Source organism: Hippichthys cyanospilos, chromosome 18 (genome assembly GCF_059441005.1).
Source record: "Hippichthys cyanospilos isolate Australia breed blue-spotted pipefish chromosome 18, RoL_Hcya_1.0, whole genome shotgun sequence".
NCBI classification, from domain to species: Eukaryota; Metazoa; Chordata; class Actinopteri; order Syngnathiformes; family Syngnathidae; genus Hippichthys; species Hippichthys cyanospilos.
Window position 1 is genome coordinate 15,296,588 of NC_142386.1, and position 21,144 is coordinate 15,317,731.

At 40.8% G+C, this 21,144-nt stretch overlaps 1 protein-coding gene and 1 long non-coding RNA gene across 5 annotated transcripts in view; one reads left to right on the forward strand and one right to left on the reverse strand.

Annotated features, from left to right (window-relative positions):
* The window catches only part of caln2 (calneuron 2), a 64,127-nt gene that overhangs the window by 38,898 nt on the left and 4,085 nt on the right, over positions 1-21,144 (reverse strand). Inside the window, exons 3-4 of one of the 4 annotated variants that reach the window (XM_088441087.1) lie at positions 9,722-10,378; positions 8,279-8,300 (exon numbers count right to left, since the gene is read on the reverse strand). The exons of 2 other annotated variants lie outside the window; for them this stretch is intronic. The gene's annotated coding sequence lies outside the window, so the exon portion shown is untranslated. Of the gene's footprint in view, positions 1-8,278; positions 8,534-9,721; positions 10,379-21,144 lie in introns of those variants that run through there. One more of the 4 variants, XM_088441089.1, reaches the window with a different exon arrangement.
* Positions 907-2,321, forward strand: LOC148409132 (uncharacterized). Its single transcript, XR_015868631.1, has 3 exons — positions 907-1,336; positions 1,517-1,724; positions 2,189-2,321. It is a non-coding gene; the product is annotated as an uncharacterized LOC148409132 (long non-coding RNA).

Below are 21,144 nucleotides of genomic sequence, written 5' to 3' on the forward strand. Positions count from 1 at the left end.
GATTTAGTTTCTTCTAACAGAGATTTGTGACTTGTTTGGCTTAGTCTTTGTTTTTGGCGTCACCTCTGGCCGCTGTTGATAGTACGCTGTCTGTCTACCATCAACCTCACTCGTCAACGCTTGATGGGTGAGCCCTAACACCTGATTGGTTACCCTGCTCTTCAAGCCAAGACAAATCAATTTCAGAAAACAAGATTGACTCAGAGGGTGAACATACTCTGATACGCTGGATGGCACTATTGACTAAATCACAGGTGTCGAACTCCAGTCCTCGAGGGCCAGTATCCTACATGTTTTCAAAACCTTTCCCTCAAAAACACCTGATTCAAATGATTGGGATCATTTTGAAGCTCCTGCAGAGCTTGCTAATGAGCTAATCATTTGAATCAGGTGTGTTGGGGAAAGAAAACCGGAAAACATGCAGGATAGCGGCCCTCGAGGACTGGAGTTTGACACCTATGGACTAAATAAAAACAAGCCTGTCTGTCAAGGAATATCAACAAAACCTTATTAAAAAACAACAACAACAACAAAACTGGTATAGATGATCGCTTGTTATACCGATTCTTTCCCAGATTTTTTTTTCAACTTCAACGTCATCATACGCCCGGTGGGAGGTGGAAAATGCTCAAAGATTGGTAGTCATCCCCAATTAAAATTAGTCAAAGATGAGTGTAGACCCCCCCCCCCCGATCAAGATTGACGCTTTACTGGTGATTTGATCTTTTATTGATGAGCGACATTGCCATCATTGTCACTTTCACCGTAAATGCATGCACCTGGATCACCGTCACCTTCACCTTCATCACCATCACCATCACCGTAAGAGCTGAAATCAATGTTCAAACATGTACAAACATACACTCAAAACATTGTTCCGATTGTAATCAAACGCACATGAAGTGAAATTTAAAACAGGAAATGAAACACAACTTTTGCCTCTTCGGAGGGACTTGCTGGCTACCGTTCAAACAAAAGTCCCGTCAAAGCTCCATGCCAACAGACAATCAAGCTACCTTTGATATATAAAAAACCAGAAGTGCAAAGGAAAAATAAAAGTCTCCGATACAAACCGCAAGATGCCTTTCACGCATCAAGTTCTAAGAGGAAACCATGGCCGTAATGGTTATTTACAACGAGCAAGAAAATTTTCATGACTGAATCAATCTTTTGCACGTGCTTGTCCCGTTGTTTTGGGAAGTGCAAAATGGCAAAAAGTTGCCCGGAGTTGCTTAAAGCAAATTTAATCGAAGCGCTCAGTAAACCTCAGCCTCCCATGGCGCGGCTCAGTCGCAGCAGCAGACACCTGTTACTCCCTCAAGAACACCCGTCCAAGGTAAGCTAAATATCAATTGTGCTTCCACGTTGGAATTTGTTTCAAAAATAAGATTTTGATAGTTCCATTATGACTATAACAATGCGAGCATAACGCATGGTGATTTGGCCAAATGCTTTTAGTTCGCTAGCAGAAACCCGTCAATTGAAAATGAAGGTGCGACATGTTTCTCTGTTGCAGCCGAGGTGCCAAGGACTCTATGCGCCATATAATTCTGCTTGAACGAATAGAGTAAACAGGGCGAGAAGACCAGCGTTTTAAATCGGCCGAACAAGTTACACACACACAGTGTGCTGTTGGTCTGACCACCGGGAAGATAAAGTTCCAGAAAGGACCCTTAAAGCACACCTTATTGCCGGACTTGGGGAGCAAAAATTAACATTTTCAGGTCAGTGTATGAAGTTACCAAATCCCCCACCCAAGGGTTGACCCATGTCAATCATATAATAAATTATTATATGACTCCAGCTTGTTGTGTTTTCTGCTTTTAAGTTGTGCTTTTTGTTTTGGCTGAGTTCATAGTCCCCTTGTCATAAAGTGTGCCTTTTGTTTAGGCTGAGTTCACAGTCCACCGCGAAGGGTTTATATCAGGCTGGCGCAAGAAAGCCTGTTGCTTAATTAAACCCGTGAATTTGATCAAATTGGCCCAAATATTGAGTTGGCCTTTTTTTCTTTGTCCATAAGGTATTTTCAACCCATCTGTTTTAAGAGGGAATGTCTTCCTTTTCTAACTTGGAATTTTATGATTGAAGATGTATCATATTTATGGAAAATGATACCTGATACCTGTTTTGTGTAACTTGCAGACTCACTGTAATCTATGACTTTTTCATTTTAATGTTTTTTTTCTAGAATCGGAGCTTATTAAGGAACCAGCTCAAGTTGCCAAGGTTAACAAAGACAGTCTGCTATGGGAACATGCATTTGGGAAACCACTGAGAATGGATGTAAGGGACTGATGAAGACAGGGAATGGGAACTTCTCACATTCTATAAACAGCAGCAGGAATGGGCATTCCTGTATACACGTGTATATATATATATATATATATATATATATATATATATATATTATATATATATATATATATATATATATATATATATATATATATATATTTTTTTTTTTTTTTTTTTTTTTTTTTTTTTTACCTTAACTAACTGAAAGCAAATGAAAATGTTCTCAAATGAGGAATTCTCATACTTGTGGCCATGTTATATTTGCAATACCCCATCAAACCACTTCCTGAAGCAGTCATGTGGTCAAGCCGGCTCGCATGGCTTCACACATTACCATTTCCGAGTCTTATGCCCATGGAAGTTTATATATATTATATATATTATATATAAGTTTATATATATTTTTTTGTTATTTAATTTGTCTGTAATTGTCTGCCAACAGCAGCACCCTCTCTTTAACAGACTGAACATGCCTGCATGATTATGTGAAGGGAATCATATATTAGGTTGTTATCATTATGTGCTTAGTTCATTGTTACCCATTTATGCAATCCTAGTTCATCTTAACCCTGTCCTTAGATAGAGCTGTTGACGCACGAAAGTGTGAGCCGGGACCTTGGCCCAGCTGCCGGTGGCGCCCGGCTGGCTCTTTTGTTGTGTCTTGTAATCTGCTATGCTTTTGCTCAATAAAAGCCAGGGGGGGACGGCTGGGCAGTGAAAACTAGCGTTGGAAGACCCACGAGTTACATTTGCCCAAGCTTTTTCCCTATGCCCGGCATAGAAAAGTCAATCTTGGCTGGTCTGAGTTACTCTTTTTGCTGTTTAAGCAGCTAGGCTTGTCCTAGTCTTCTTTTCTGAGATTTCTCTGACAGATTAGTCCTAACATATTTAAAGAAAATGGATGGATGGATATTTTCTACACTAACAGAATAATATTAGTTAAATAGCTCTTCAAAATCAATACTTCAATAGCATCTTTTTTTTTATTTCCTTTTGTTTGATGGATTACTTTAGTAAACATAAAAACACATTGTACATAATTCATATATACAATCATAATTACAGAAATAAAGTCATATATACTGTGTATGGTATATAAAATTTACACGTCAAAAATGTACCCAAAATTGTATACATTCTTTTATTCAACTTATGCATTTTTTTTAAAATGATCTAAAACTCTTTGAGCACAGCCATTGATTACCATCTTTTTAGTTCTATTTCATAGTTGTTCCATAAATTGAAACCTCGAACAGATACACACATTTGCTTGCTGGTGGCTAGCAAAAAAACCCCAAACAACATAAACAGATAAGCCGCACTGGACTATAAGCTGCAGGGCTCAAATCATGAGGAAAAAGTAGTGGCTTATAGTCTGAAAAATACTGTAATTTGTTTATTCACTGCATATACTTGTATGGTAAATCCCTTAAATTATTAATGAAAATATTTATATAGTAGTTATTAAATATAGCATGTTTGGCATGGTTTAACATTCTTTGCTGTGGTCAAAACTACCAGGGATGCCACCAATGAAAAAAAAAAATGCTGTGGTCAAAACTACCAGGGATGCCACCAAAAAAAAGAAAAGAAAAATCAGTAGAAAGCATTCAAGAAGTAGCTTGACATAAAGTGGAATTTCAGTCAGGCCAAACAAAAACAACTTGGAACAGTAATGATTGATGCAACAATTTACAGTCATTAAATTACTGTATTATAATTCAATGATTTATAGCACAATGTAAATTTGCAAACAACTATTCCTATAACTAGAAAATGAGTAGTCGCACTAGTGCACGTAAAAGGGGTAATGTTGCTACTGCACAACATTCCTACGACATATAATTTGCAAAACTGATCAATCATGTTATTGAACGCTCAGAATATTAGGACATTACAAGCACAGCTGATCACAGATTTTTGCATCAGATGGCAACTATCAGTCGATCACGATCAAACAGATCAGATTTGCTTAAAGTCTATTTAAGTAACATTGAATTTTTGAATGGGGCTACAAGACCAAAAAAGTAGTCGTTGATTATTACTAAGAAAATGTAATAACCAAACTGTTATCTGAATTAGTTGCTGATATTCTGTAATTACAGCCAACAAAGTATTGGGTACATTTTTGCTTGTCATTAAATTACCCATATATCAGTTAGACTCATTTTTTCCACCGTATTATCAGTATTTTATTTTAGGCAATGTTGCTGGTGGAGAGGGAGTGCTGCGGTACTGACAACAGTAATGTCTAAACTCCATCTTTGATTGTCTAAATCTTGGTAGGATCCTGTGTTTGGAACAAAAACCAGGCACCATAAAATGCCCTAATTACCGGTATTAACCACTGAACTGCATTGAAAATGAAATCATATTAACCATAAAATTATAGTATAGAATTGTACAGGAAGATGTTGATTCCTGCGAAGCATCGCTGCCTGTCACACCTCCCCTAGTGCCCATTGGTCAGCTGCAGGGTCATCAGCCAGAAACCACCATTCACTGACGTTTCGCTCCTTTAATTCTGGAGCAGGAACGCGGACGTCTCCCTGCCACCCCCTGCAGGTGATGGATGTTGTCCCCTGTGGCTGTTGTCTAGGGTTGGGTGTTTTCCCCCCAAGTTTTGTCATTCCTCCTGAGCCAGAGCCAAAAGCTCCCTTTCTCAGCCTCCTCTGCCAAGTCCTTAGTTGCCTTTTTAATTCTACTTTCGGTGAGTCCCATATCCCTCAGAAGGCATGTGGTTGATGACCCCATGAAGCCATGGCATCCGACCTCCACTGGGCAGACAGTAGCCCTCCAGCCTGCCTTCTGGCACTCAGCAGCCAGCTCTGCACATTTGGCCTTATTTATAAATTTATAAATACAATCATATATACTGTATACCGTATATCAAATTTACACATCACAAAGTTTTATGCAAGATCTTATTCAAGTTCGATATTTCTTTTTATATTTTTAATATTTTAAAACTCTTTTTGAGCACAGCAATTGATTCACATCTTTTAAGTTCTATTTCATAGTTATTCCAAAAACTGACTCCTTGAACACACATTTGCTTGACCGGTGGGAAAAACCAGCAGACAAGCTGAACAGGACGATAAGCCGCAGGTTCAAATCATGATGAAAAAGTCGCGGCTTATATTCCGAAAAATGCGGTAGTTGTATTTTTGACTTGAGAAATGTACATGTATTGATATTTTTTCCCCACTGACCAAACATGACAATACGTTCTTTATCTATAATAACTTTGATTGTGACTGCTAAAGATCCTCCTGGAAAAAAAAAAAACATGAAAATATTGATATAGAGCAGGCATGTCCAAACTCCGGCCCGGAGGCCAAATGTGGCCAGTGGTCAGTTTCCATCCAGCCCACAGCCTCCGTCATAAAATCAATAACGTCTGGCCCGCATGGAAAATGAATACATTGGGCAGCAGCGCTGTTACGTGCGTGTGCTAATTGCTACCATCTCTAGGCTCAATTAGGAACAGCAAAGTAGTATATGAGTAATTTAATTGTGTGAGCCCCTAACTTTCTAAAATGGCGTTAATTAACAAAAGGAGGAAAGTTGACTACGAGGGCCGACGGTTCAAGAATGAGTGGAAATTGGACTATTTCTTCACTGAACTACGGAACAACTGTGTCTGCTTCATTTGTAAAGAGACAGTGGCTGTTTTTAAAGAGTTCAATGTGAAGCGACATTACCAAACAAAACATGCTGACGTATATGGCGAGATCACAGGTAATGAACGCAGCGAGAAACTGAAACATCTTGAAGCTAGTTTAATCTCACAGCAGCAATATTTTACAACTATTACCGACAGCTGGAAAATGACAAGTTCCGAGAGATTCGAGCATTTGGTAAGAAAATGCTAAGCTTGTTCGGGACGTATATGTGTGAGAAGACATTTTCAGTTATGAACTTAAATAGGAGCCGTGTGAGGACACGGCTATCGGACTCTCACAAGACATCCTGCGCATCCATGCTACTGCCATAGAGCCACACCTGGCCTTTGTCCTGCACTCCAGATCTCAGTTTCACCCATCACACTCATGCGGACAAGTCATTTTTCATTTACGATAAGTCTGAAAACGTTTTTTCTTATTCCTTAGAGTTTCCACTCCAGAATAATAACCATTTAAAAATCCAATCAACATTTATAGTTACTAATTTCATATTTTAAATGAGCCCTGCACTTGTTGATATGACGATTACTTGTTCATTTCTCTGTTATTGTGTTTAAAATTTTTATAAATATTAAACTGCCATGGTTTCAAATGTAATTTGCACCCAAGAGTACAATTACTTCTGTTCAACTGTTACAAAAAAGTTAAGTGTTATAAATAAAGTGAAGTTAAGTGAATATTCAATTTCAATATTTAATGTCAATTCAATTTTGATATGCACGTTTCAAATTAACCAAAACACATGCTTAAGATAGCTGAAATTAAAATAAAAAAGCAAATGTGAAACACAAAACGGCTCACTGAAATGTATTTAAATTAATTGCTGTTATATGTAAAGAACGCCAGCCAAGGTCGCCCTCCCTACATTTTTAACACACCAAATCTGGCCCCCTTTGCAAAAAGTTTGGACACCTCTGATATAGACTGTGACTGTCGTATCACTGGCTTTCTGAGGTTGATCATTGAAAATGTTATGACGTTTGTTTTTTCTCTATTAAAATATTCTATGTCTCATTGATAGGTATTGTTTTATTGAAGTTTAATTAAATGTAAACTAAAATCCATTTTAACTTATAGCTTTATCAGACACTTGCAAAGCTGTGGACATTCTGGGTAGGCTGGGACATGCTTCCTGCTCATTTAAAAGTTGAGGTTTCTGAAGGAAACTTTCACTACCTCATCTACATGCTATGAAACACTAAAGCTGCCTCCTCATTTCAGCATGCACATGGACTTTGAGCAAGCACTTCTGGCTGCCATTAATACTTTCCAAACTGGATTTGGACTTGTTTAAAAATTGCCATCAAATATTGAATGCACCCTTTAGGAGGTTTATGTGACACACATTCTGTATCTGTGAAACTATACACAGTACCATGCAGTTTTTGGCATCTGTTTTATTGTGCATCTTTAAACAGGTTTGTATCATCTCCTCTGAGTGTTAGTTTATGTATGTTTAAAGATTAAGATTAAAGATACACTGGGCCCCCAGTTTATGAGATTAATACGTTCAGTGGTTGGGATCAAATTTGCCGTATGGCGGGCAATCCAAACCTATGTTAAATAGCTAATGCGTGTAAAACCCCAGGTAAAAACATCAAAATTGAATATACATATTAAAAATTGGTATCAAAATAGTACTGCTACGTCTATATAATATACATGTATACAATTAAATTACAACATTAAAAAATTATAGGATTTATTTACATTTGAGTTAGGGTTGCCATTAGCTTGTTACGGCCACACTCCCTAGTGAGGGTAGCCTCGCTTAGACTAGGCTATCTTAGCCTTCTTCGTATTTCTTGTCTACAGCTTTGTTTCCAGATAAATCATCTTCTTTCTTCTCTCTTTAACATCACTAGCAATCTTGGGCTTCATGGCTAACCCATTCAAGTTTGAATTAGGCAGTAAAATGCACAATACATTTGTTATTTTAAGCATACGAAATCCAGTCTTCAGCATGCCGCCATATTGACCGTGACGCCGACCAATAGCAGACCAGAATTATAGTGACTAGGGATGTCCCGATACCAATTTTTTGCCTACCGAGTACGAGTACAAGTACAGTGGGCCCCCGTGTTACGAACTTAATCCGTTCAGCGGCTACGCTCGTAACTCGAACTGCTCGTATGACGGGCAATCCAAACCTATGTTAATTCGTGAATGCTTGCAACGCGTGCAAAAACCTTAGGTAAAAACATCACGACTTTATACACATATTAAAAATGAGTAACATAATCTACTGTACAGTTAAATTAAATAACATAAATATACAAAGGAAAAATGACATTTACCTTTGGGGCGACGTGACTTGAGCTGGGTGGAGGCGGAGGGGAGCAGAGACCAACCCGCAGAATTTATTGATTTATTTTCTTAAACGGGAACTTTTCTCAAAACTAGAACATATCACCAGCGATTTCCTTCTCTTTAATCCATAATAGAAGAAGCCTCTCAATTTTGTTGTCGATCGAGGTCCGTCCCCCGGCAAGGAAAGTCTTGCCCTTAGAAGATTGCCGAGCGGTTCCGTCCATACTCACGAGCAAGGTTAACTATGCACGCGCCTCCTTCGTATTCTTTTATTATCTCCTGCTTGGTTTCTATTGTCATCATCCTCTTACTTCTTCCTTTACCGCCACTTACAATTTTAGAAGCCATGTCTAACAGATAAAGTTTGCAAAGTCTTCACAACATTCCTTCCTTCCATTTTTCACTCATTTTCTCTCCTTCCTTCCGTCCCGACCAGCTGTGCCATCAAGCTAGATAAAGGCGTTCGGCCAATAGCATATCGGCATTTCTGTGATTGACGTGACGCCGGCCAATAGCATCTCCGTGAGTGAGACCGTGACTGACACCGTGACTGAGACAGTGACTGTGACATTGTAAGAGCAATATCGTTCTTCGTTGATGTGACAACATTTAACTATTGATTTTGATGACGTGGCAAGGCGAAAATATATGAACAAATACAATGGCTGGCATGTCAGATTGCTCGTAAGGCGAATGGTCTGTGCGTAAGTGGGGGACAAAAAACTCCGCGGACCACGCTCGTAAGTCGAAATGTTCGTAAATGAGGGTGTTCGTAAACCGGGGGCCGACTGTACTGGCATTTAAGTACTTGCCGATACCGAGTACTGATACGAGTACTTAATAATACCATAACAACGGCTTTAAAATTACAATTTTTATTTATTTATTTTAAATAATGTTTCCTGAAGAAACATGGCACTGCTTCGACAATTTACTTTCACAACTTCAACATATTTCCAAATGCCAATACTTCTACTTCTACTCCACTATCCCTGAGGCAAACATTGTGCACAAACTGTATAACATAAACATACATCTCAAAATACTTTTGTCGCGTTTGGCGTAGCGACAGCCAATTGGCTTCGGGAACGTTCAACGGGACACACGGGACAGGAATGAATCATGGCGGCTGCTTTGCGGTCACCCGGAGCTAGCCAACACTGCCAGCTGAGCTTTCAATACAAAAACACAGCCAAGCAAGAGCACTGACCTGACTTAATGAATGGCGGAAGGGGGAACTTGGGACAACTGCTATATGTGCAGCATTTGCTTCCTTTTTTAACAGCTGGGCTGTTGAACCATAGTTACTGTGCTAAGCTAACGAGCATTTAAAACTCGCACTCACAAAACGACTCGCGTTGAGCGTAAATGACGCGTGTTGTCGGGCTCCATCTGACGCGGTATTAGACAAACACACACTTCGTGCCCACCTTTTTGGCTGCCCACCCCCAAAACTTCCGCTCTGAATCCAATGCGCGTCGCACATAGTACGGCAGTCTGTTGATGACGTAGTAGTATCGGGTGCGGTGGCGAGTACGAGTACATAAAATAAGCAAGTATCGGAGCGACTACTGATATGAGTATCGGTATCGGGACAACCCTAATAGTGACGTAAGCAGTGACACTTGTATAGACGTATGAGTCCTGATGTGTCAAAAGCCGAAAGAAATGGCATAAAGAGGGGACAAAAATGTCGCGGTCCACACCGTAAGGTGAAAAAGGCAGGGAGGTCATAAACCACTGTATTTTAAGTTCAATTTCTGGCAGTACTGCAGCTGTCAAAAGGTAGCTTCAAATGCTTACTTTTTTTCTTGATAGAAAAGCATTTCTCCCCCAAGTTTCAATTCACACGTTCCATACTGCCAAATAAAAGAACGGGTTGAACATCATTAAGCTAAGATTCTTGTTAAAACCTGCACAGTCTCTAAATATGATCTGAGGGCCTCAGTCACACACGTTTCCGGAGCAGGCAAACTGGCAACTTCTTCATTGGAGAGCTCACGGCTCAGGTCAATCTCTGGGACTAACACAGTCCCTCCACATAGAGCAGGAGGACCATTCCAGTCAATTCCATAGTCTTCATGAACCTGAAAGGGCGAAGAATATGATCAATTTTGAACTTAAAAGTGGTGACAGTTAAGGTATTTAGCAGTGATGTGAAAAGAAAGCTTCAAGATGCTTCTCGAACCAGTTGTTTGATGTTTTTTTACTCCTCCTAATGGTACTCTGTTCAATCAATCAATCAAATTTTATTTATATAGCCCTAAATCACCAAAGTCTCAAAGGGCTTCACAGATGAAAAGAGGTCGTACAGAGACATCTTTTCAGTATAAGGTACACAACAGCATCCCCCTGTCAAAGGGACCACAGGTGGGAGGAGCCCCCTTCCAGGCCCACAGGTTGAAGTGGATGCTGCATGTACCAGACACAGAAACAATATAAACTAGAGCTGCAAGCAGCTATAAAGGGCCCTCGCAGACCTGTGTACGTTGGGGTATGAACAGGTCGGGGTATGAACAAGGACTATGAATGATGAAAAAGTAGTTGTAGATGACTTCAGTGCAGGACTCTTACAAAATATGTAAAATTGAGACAAGGTGGGACAATGTGGGTGGAGTTACTGCAGCTTTTATTGTTACAGTTTTGTGACTTTCAATGCCATATAGGCCACACCCACTGTGGAAACATTGTACATATTTGTGGAGGGCATAAGGCATGGCCACTGGCTTTTCAGAAAACATTTAAGGGATATCACTTCAAGGGGCTCAGCAGAGTACATAAAAACATTAAGGATTTGCTATATTTTTTGCTGGCACTAGGTGGCGCTCGTACTATGATAAAAAATAGGCTTGTAGGTGTGTTTCACATTGGACTCCCATCCCATATACGAAGTTTTAAAAATATCAGATCATCTAGGTCCAATTACAGCAACTTTTACCGTTTTGGCGAGACATCGGATTTTGAGTTGGCATAGAGGCCACGCCCTTTATTGAAAAGTCATAAAAGTTGAGAACCTTAATGTTCCATGTGTCATAGCTTTTCTGACCATTTTTGAGTTAATTTAGTCAAACAGGCATTTCACAGTACATAAAAGTATAAAAAATGAGATTTTTTTCCGCCACTGGGTGGCACTGTAAATGATTTGAAAGTTTATCACATAGCTGTATTATTGCATGACGTTTAAAGTCCCAGGAAAGTTTCAGATGGTTTGAAGCTGTCATAGCTGAGTTATTAAGATTTTTGTCACTCTTGGCGAAGGAAGTATTAAACATAATTTGAAGCTCCGCCCCCATCTTTTATGTCAAGAGATCTTCACGATGTTTGGCCTATGTGTGCCCCTCAGTTGTATAATGATTCATGCCAAAGTTGAAGGTAATGGGGTGAATCGTTTAAGAGAAAAAGGCACTAGTTTGAGACCAGCTAATGTCTAAGAATGGGACAAAACTGCACATTAAAAAATTCATAACAATTTTTCTGTACATCCTAGCACATCACTTCTATTGACTTTTTTGGAGGTCTTGCAGTCCTTCATTTGCCTACAAAGTTTCATAGCTGTAGGTCAAACCAAACAGGATTGACTGTAATCTTTCGACTAATGACATTTTTTGCAGCCACTAGGTGGCGCTAGCTTTGAACTGGAATATATTTTTGTCGATATGTTCAGGAGAATATTTTCATCCAATGTGAGAAATTGTGAGAAGATCAGATCATCTGGGTCAAATTACAGAAACTTTTACTGGACAGACAAAGTTTCGGAATGCAAATGGTCATAGAGGCCACGCCCATTATCGAAACTTCGTAAAAATTGGTGGTCAGCAAGGCTGTCTAGAGGCTTTTCAGACTTAATTTCAGCGATATTACTTCAAAGGGCTCAGCTAAACACATAAAAACGTTTAAAAAATGCTATATTTTTGGCTGCCACTAGGTGGCGCTCGCACTATAACAAAAAATACGTTGATAGGTGTAATTTGCATTGGAAACCCATCAAATATATGAAGTTTAGAAAAGATAAGACCATCTGGGACCAAACACAGCAACTTTGTTCGTTTTGGCGAGACATCAGACTGACATTTTTGTTTGCCACTAGATGGCCTTATAAGCAATTGAAGATTTTTTTAAACACTTGTGTTAAGGGCTTGAGTCTCCATGTGTCTGTGAAGTTTCAGATTTTTCTAAGCTTGTAAAGCTGAGTTATAAAGGTTTGTTTCACATGTGGCAAAGTAATCATCAAAGGCATAATATAAAGCCCCGCCCCCAACATATTTGATGGCGGATCATCACAAAAAATTGAACAATTGTGCCTCACAGTCAGATAAAACATCACAGCAAATTTGAAGTCGATCGGGTCAAGCGTTTGGGAGAAAAAAGGAGCAGTTCGGGACCTGCAAATGAGCAAAAATGGGCCAAAAGTGCACATTCAAAAATTCATAACTCTCTTTCTGTACATCTGAGCATATGGCTCGCGCTGACTTTTTTGTAGGGCTCGAGGTCCTACATAAGGCTACAAATTTTTGGAGCTCTAGGTCAAACGGGCCGGGAGTGAGAGGCTATTTTCCACTCATATTTTAATCAACCACTAGGCGGCGCTAGTAGGTATTTAAAAAAACTTTTTTAAAGTTGTTAAAGACATAAGTTTCCATGTGTCTATGAAGTTTTAGAATTTTTTAAGCTAGTACATCAAAGTTATTAAGGTTTTTGTCCCTCTTGGCGAAGGAAAAATTGAACACATAATTTGAAGCCACGCCCCTATCATATATGTCAGCGGATCTGCACCAAATTTTGCCCACTTGTGCCCCTATGTGTGAATATGGACCACAGCAAATTTGAAGGCGATTGAGTAAAGCATTTAGGAGAAACAAGGAGCAGTTTGGGACCTGTAAACGTGCAAAAATGGGCCAAAAATGCACATTCAAAAATTCATAACTCTTTTTCTGTACATCTGAGCACATGGCTCACGCTGACTTTTTTGTAGCTCTCTAGGTCCTACATATGCCTAAAAATTTTCGTAGCTCTAGGTCAAACGGGCCGGGACCAGGTGCACTTTTTCGACCTTAGGTGGCGCTGCAGAGCCATTTTTTTTGCATTTTTTTTGGAAACAAAAAAATATCCAATTTTTCACCGGGCCGGACAAATGTGAAAATTTTGGTGACTTCTCGTGCATGTTTAGGCCCTCAAAAATGGAAAAGCGCTGCACAGTAAATAATAATAATAATAATAATAATAATAATAATAATAATCCGGAGAAAAACAAGAGGGCTCTCGCAGCGGTAGCTGCTCGGGCCCTAATAATAATAATCCGGAGAAAAACAAGAGGGCTCTCGCAGCGGTAGCTGCTCGGGCCCTAATAATAATAATAATCCGGTGAAAAACAAGAGGGCTCTCGCAGCGGTAGCTGCTCGGGCCCTAATAATAATAATAATCCGGAGAAAAACAAGAGGGCTCTCGCAGCGGTAGCTGCTCGGGCCCTAATAATATATAATAATAATAATAATCTGGAGAAAAACAAGAGGGCTCTCGCAGCGGTAGCTGCTCGGGCCCTAATAATCCGGAGAAAAACAAGAGGGCTCTCGCAGCGGTAGCTGCTCGGGCCCTAATAATAATAATCCGGAGAAAAACAAGAGGGCTCTCGCAGCGGTAGCTGCTCGGGCCCTAATAATAATAATAATCCGGTGAAAAACAAGAGGGCTCTCGCAGCGGTAGCTGCTCGGGCCCTAATAATCCGGAGAAAAACAAGAGGGCTCTCGCAGCGGTAGCTGCTCGGGCCCTAATTACAGAAAACATATTGTGCTATATAGTGCAGTGATGTCTTGACAGCAGGCAAAGCCATTGGGCAGGAACCATCCCACATTCCAGCCAGGTGGACCGCAGACGGCCAAACTCCTAACCCGTGATGGTCGACCAGCGCAGGACCCAATGGAGGCGGTCAAGTCAACCCTCACCATCTAGCTAGCCCCCTCTCCCAGCCGGAAGAGGGGGGCAGGAAAAAAGAAAAATGAAGAAAGCTGCAGACAGGCTCAATTAACTAAATGCTTTTGAATATAAATGTGTTTTTAGTCGGGATTTAAAGATTTCTACTGAGGTGGCTGCGCGAACCTCCATAGGTAGGGCATTCCATAGTACTGGCGCGCAAATGGAAAATGCCCTTGATCCCGCAGACTTCTCTTTAGCCCGTGGGGTCGATAGCAAACCGGCATTTTGTGATCGAAGTTGTCCGGACGGAACATATGGTGATACTACGTCGACGAGATAGGAAGGAGCTAAACCGTGTAAAATTTTATAAGTAATTAAAAGCACCTTAAAATCACATCTCACGTGTATTGGAAGCCAATGCAGGTCAGCTAGAATATGATCAAAGTAATATGAGTAATATGATCAAACTTTCTCGTCCTTGTCAATAGTCTCGCTGCTGCATTCTGTACACACTGCAGGCTTTTAATGTAGGACATGGGAAGTCCAGAAAACAAAATGTTGCAATAGTCTAGGCGCGACGTAACAAATGCATGAATTAATGTTTCTGCATCGCTAAGAGAAAGAATAGGGCGAATTTTAGCTATATTGCGGAGGTGAAAAAACGCCGTTCTTGTCATGTTATTAATATGTGTTCGAAAGGAGAGAGTTGAGTCAAATATCACGCTGAGATTTTTTGCAGAACTACTTTGGGAAATAATACAGTTTTCTAGGTTCAGCGTGGTATTCTTAAGCAAGTGCTGATGAGGAGCAGGGCCAATAAATAACATCTCAGTTTTATTAGGGTTGAGAAGCAGAAAATTGGAAGACATCCATTGTTTAATCTCGGCAAGGCAAGCCTCCAGTGTACTGCACTTGCACGGATCCGTTATTTCTAAGGGCATATAAAGTGGGGTATCATCAGCATAGCAATGAAAACTAATAGCATGTTTACGTATAATATCGCCGAGAGGAATCATGTAGATCTTGAACAGTAAGGGACCAAGTACTGACCCCTGCGGGACACCACATGAGACGGAGAAAGATTCAGAGATCGCATCGCCATAAGAGACACTATGCGTCCTTCCCAGGATGTAAGATCTGAACCAAGAAAGTGCTGATCCCGAGATACCAACACATGATCTAAGACGTTCTATAAGAATATGATGATCAATAGTGTCAAATGGGGCACTAAGATAAAGCAGTAATAATATTGATGAGTTGATGATGTTGGAATCCAAGGCTAAGAGAACATCATTCGTCACTTTTACTAGGGCTGTCTCAGTTGAGTGGTTGGCCCTAAAACCTGACTGAAGGAGTTCAAATCTATTGTTGTCTATCATAAAATCGCTAAGCTGTTGTGTTACAACTTTCTCAAGAATTTTGGCGATAAAGGGAAGGTGTGACACTGGCCTATAGTTAGAGAGATCTTCAGGATCTAGGTGAGGTTTCTTAAGTAATGGTTTAATGACGGCCGTCTTAAAAGCTTCAGGTACAATGCCAGAGGAGAGTGACAGGTTGATAATATTCAAGACAGATGACCCTAAGACCGGGAATAAATCTTTAACGAGTTTGCCTGGAAGCGGGTCGAGCATGCAGGACGTCGGCTTTGCTGCATTAACCAGTTGTGTAAGACACTCCAGGGATACTAAATCAAACTGGGACAGGGTAACCAGACTTTCATGAACCTCATTGTCCGAACTAGCATCAACAATCACAGTCGAGGGGGTAAGCGGCGCTGCCTTTTTTATTTCTCCCCTTGTTAGCTGAATCCGCTGAGTAAAGAATTGCATGAAATCGTGTGCTGAATGGAGGGAACTATGATTAACCTGCTGCTGCTGTGTTAGCTGCGCTACCGTCTCAAATAAATATTTGGGGTTGTTTTTATTAAGACTAATCATTTTGGAAAAGTAATTTGTTTTTGCTAACCTAAGAGCCTCTTTATATTTCAGCAAGCTATCGCACCAGGCCTGACGGAAAACCTTGAGTTTAGTTGTTCGCCATTTATGCTCAAGTTGTCTACTTAACAATTTACACGTACGCGTTTCCTCCGTAAACCACGGAGTGTGCCGCTTCGAACGAGTTTTAAGTTTCAGCGGCGCAATAGAGTTTAGGGAATTTAAAAGAACCGAATTAAAATCATTCGCGAGCTTATCGACTGAACCAGTGAAAGACGGAAAGGCAGCTGTTGCGGGGGGCAGTAATTCAGAAAGTGCAGCAGTGGTTGAAGAATTAATATCACGGCTCTTAAAGCCTTGGTTGTGGACAACAAGACCACACTGAGCTAGGACTTCAAATGTTATAAGATAATGATCAGACATAACGTTAGTATGCGGCAGAATTGTGACGTTTGAGGCAGTTAGGCCATGGGTTAGCACTAAGTCTAAGATATTACCATTCCGGTGTGTTGCTGCTTCTATTATTTGTGTAAAACCAAATGCATCGATTATTGCTTGAAAAGCTACAGTAAGTGGCTCCAATGGGGAGTTCATATGAATATTGAAGTCACCCATAATTAATATATTATCTGTGTGAGTTATTAAGTCAGCCATAAGTTCAGGGAATTCATCCAAGAATCCAGAGTATGGACCGGGAGGACGGTAAATAACTACCACATAGAATGGTGGTGAGGAGCTCGATCGCATAACGAGAGCCTCAAATGTCTTGAAAGTGTGACTCGTGCTCATGCTAAGCCTAAAATCAGATTCAGAAATTAGGGCGACACCCCCCCCCCCTTTTTTTTTTACAAGGACGGGCAACATGTGAGCCCACAAAATTTACGGGTGAGGCCTCATTTAATGGTAAGAATTCATTTGGTTTTAGCCAGGTTTCACAGAGACCAAGCACATTAAGATTTTGATCTGTAATAAGATCATCTACAAGAAGGGCTTTTGAAGGGAGTGACCTAATATTTATGAAGCCGAATTTAAACTGGGAAATTTTTCCTGGACTATTCTGAGTCGTGTTGGTAGTACTAATACCAACAAGATTTTTATGGCTGGGGCTTGCTCTGTATTTTGAGTAATTAAAACCTCGTCGCAATGTTAGTAAAGTAGGAATTCGATTGTTGACGACTACAGCGCGCATATTGATATTAATATTCCGCCTAGGCACTTTGTCACTAGTCTTACTGATTAAAGAGGCAGGGCTATTTTCCTTAATCAACACCACCTCAGCAGAAATCTTATCATTACGGCATTCAGCATTAGGTATTGAAACAGTGTGTGGATTGCAGTGACCTAGACTAAATATGCTATGTGTGTTGTAACAGTCCAGCCTAGCGCCGGTTAACTCTAGCCTTAACGACTCCACACCCGTTCTAGCAGGCTCGCTACTCGCCTGCGACCCGACATGCTCTAATGTGGGAAGTCACGGAAGGCTCAAACAGTAATCTATGTTTCTAGAAAGAGTGATGGCGCCTTCCCAGTTAGGGTGAAGGCCATCCATCCTCAGCAGGTCGGGCCGGCCCCAGAAAGAGGGCCAATTATCTACAAACTGGAAACCCTGCTCTCTACAGAAACTAGCCATCCACCGCTTAAGCGAGAATAATCTGCTAAACCTCTCATCATTGCCTCTCGCAGGCAGAGGGCCAGAGACAATAACTCGATGCAGACTCATCTTTCTAGCGAGATTACAAGTCCTAGCTATGTTCTTCTTTGTAATCTCAGACTGCCTCATCCTAGTATCGTTGGAGCCGACGTGTATCACTATGTCCGAGTAGCTAGTGTTGTTTGCACTAGACTGGTGTCTAGCCCTCTTGCGTGTCAGCTCCCTAAGGTTAGCTTCAATGTCGGGTGCTCTGGCCCCAGGGATACACATTACGGTGGCTGGCTTTTTAAGCATGATGTTACGGGTGATGGAGTCCCTTATAACTAAAGTGCGGGAGCCAGTAGACTGAGGAGGAGTTTGCCTAGCGAGGGGGCTAAAACGATTATGCGTCCGAACAGGCTCACCGCGGCTAGCAGGCTTCTTAGGGCTAATGCTAGCCGGACTAGCGGGTAGGCTACGTCCCGCACTAGCCGACGCTAGCGGCATTGCGGGAGGGCTACGGCCCGCATTGTCATTATCAGATGTGTCCGTTTGATCTACGATTATCAGACTACTCTGCTCTAGCTGACGGACACGGCCCTCTAGGAGAGAAAGCCTCTCCAAAAGAATAACGCAGGTGTCGCAAGTGACAGATGAGGTGGAGGTGCACGGAGCGATGCTTACCTTAGTACAGCCTAACGACATACTTACGCTAGCAGAGCTGCACGAGGACGAACGAAGCTAGGGGCTGTTCAGAGAAACGGCGAATCACTAGCTATCGAAGAATGGAAGCAGTCCTCAAAAATGAAGGAAAAAGAAGAAAAAACAACAACGAACAAAGGTCCGACGGGTGGTGGTAAAAATAGAAAAATAGAAAAAGAAAAATATCGTTCGTCTCTCCAGCTAAGGCTAAAACAGCGACAGCAGCAAAACTCGTTCAATATAGGCTTGAAACTTATTTTGACAATGGAAGCTTGAACTTTGGTCCTTGAACTAGTTGTTGTGTTTTACTTCCACTAGGTACATCATGCTGACTTTACATTTTTAAACCCCTTTCTTTATACTAACAGTGCCATTTAGACCTCTTAAAATGACATAACCTAACAGCTTCACTGAGGTGCTGCTTCCTGTGTGTGATAGGTGAAAGTATCAACCTCTGTCACCACTCTCAGATTTATTCCCCTCTCATAATTTCGAATCAAAAAGGTACGTGTCTTTCTTTAACCTCAAAAGGATTCGCCAATGAGCCTTGCCCTTTGAATCGTCTCCGGAGTTGCTGTGGTGATTGGTTACTTTCGGTTCTAAGGCCAAGACAGTTCCAATAATATTGGAAAGAGTTCAGGTTGAATTTGTGAACGGAAGATCTGGTGCAGTGCAAAAAGATGAACTTCGTTGTCTGGATTGTGTTCCCTGAGCTTCAAGTGAAGTGAAAATCTGATAGAAGAGGTCCAGGAAATGTTCATAAACATCTCTCCACATCCTTTCAATTCTGAGCTTAGAATAAAATTGGCAGTGTGTCAATTTGTGTGACATTTTAAAGAAATACACTCACCTGGTGATCTTGTGATCCAAATATGTATTTACTAGTGGTGTAAAGATAAACCGATTCGAATCGGTTATTGATCTATAACGTATGAGATCCGAGTGAATCGGTTAAAATACACTAAGAGCGATCCGATGGCCTGGATTTATGGCCGCAAAACGGTTTCCTGACTGCCGTTGTTATGCTCTGCTCTTTGGCTAAGCATAGTATAAACTCTTACGAGATTTCAGTGTTGACGTTTAACCCGTGACGTCGGCTGCGTAGAGTGTGCAGTAATATGACGAATGATGCGGACCAAATATACAGCGCTCCTCATCTGAAATCCAAAGAATGGATATCGTTTGGATTTTTAAAGGAAAATGGAAAGCTCGACAAAAGCCAAGCAATTTGCAAACTCTGCAGAGCCACCATCAAATACACAGGGAGCACAACAAATCTGAGCACCCACCTGGTGAGATAACACGGATAGTCAGATGCTGGTGAGCAGGATGCTAGTGCGGCTAGCACAGCGAACCCAAAGAGCACAGAAACAGCGCACCAGACAAACAAACAAAAAAAAAAATCCAAGAGTTTTTCCAGCCTCAATTATGTCACAACTCAACAAGATCCAAGGCAACTATCACTCGATTCATTGGCAAAGATTTACGGCTGTATAGTTTCGTTGAAAGTAACGGCTTTCGAGAGATGATGAAAACACTCAAGCCACGGTACAAGATACCATCCCGACAGCATTTTTCTGAGAAGTGTGTCCCTGAAATGTACAAGAAGTTAAAGGATGAAGTTAAACAAGAACTTTCCCAAGCAGAGAAGGTAGCAATCACCACGGATGCGTGGACTTCGTGTGCAACCAACTCGTAGGGCCTATGTGACGATTACGGCTCACCATATTTCCCCAGCCTGGGAAATGAGGAATCACGTCTTACAAACCAGAATCTTCAATGACAGTCACACCTGAAGTTTGAAGTTATTTTTTTGCCTTTAATTGGCAACTGTTTTGTCAAATAACAAATTAATTTTTTTATATCTAACCTCAGCTCAGTGTATTAGCAGAAAGTTTTGCAAACCTGCCAGTTTTGCATTTCAGTACATTATAAGGGTTACATTCATGTTGAGTAGGCCTGGTGTATTATTTCTTGGACACTAAATAAACAAAAAGTGAAATTACATGTGTATGAGTCCCATTGACAATGTCGTTAATTTGTATTGAATCGAATCGTACCGAATCGTTTACTTGTCTTAATGAATCGTCCCTGAATTGGATCGTAGCCTGTGAATCGAGATTTGAATCGGATCGTTTTCGTGATAAAAGATTTACACCCCTAGTATTTACCGCTGGTTATGGACTTCTGCCTTCCTTGCAATACCTTCTGCTCCTGATCATGAACTCTGCCACATCTGCATTCTCTCCACCTTTATCAGATTGGACTCTTGAAGGTAGCCGTTACTGATTAATAGCAGCGATTAAACTTTTTAAGACTGTACAAGCTCTTACTACCAACCACAGTCGAGTAGACTGTGTGCAGATAGATAAATAGATAGATAGATAGATAGATACTTTATTCATCCCCGTAGGGAAATTCACATTTCCAGCAGTATCCTCAAGTCGAGATATAAAATATGAGAAATAAAATACACAAAGATACACATAAGTCCAGTACAGAAGTATACTTAAGGTGCTTGTTAACAGTGTAAACAGAATAGTGTGAATCGTTGGAGTCTAGTGCAAGTATAATTAAGGTGCTTGTATAAAGTGAATAGTGCAGTGCAGAGTATGAGGTTTAGAGTTTAATGTGAGCTTTTACTGCCCCGGGTGGAGTTGAAGAGCCTCATGGCATG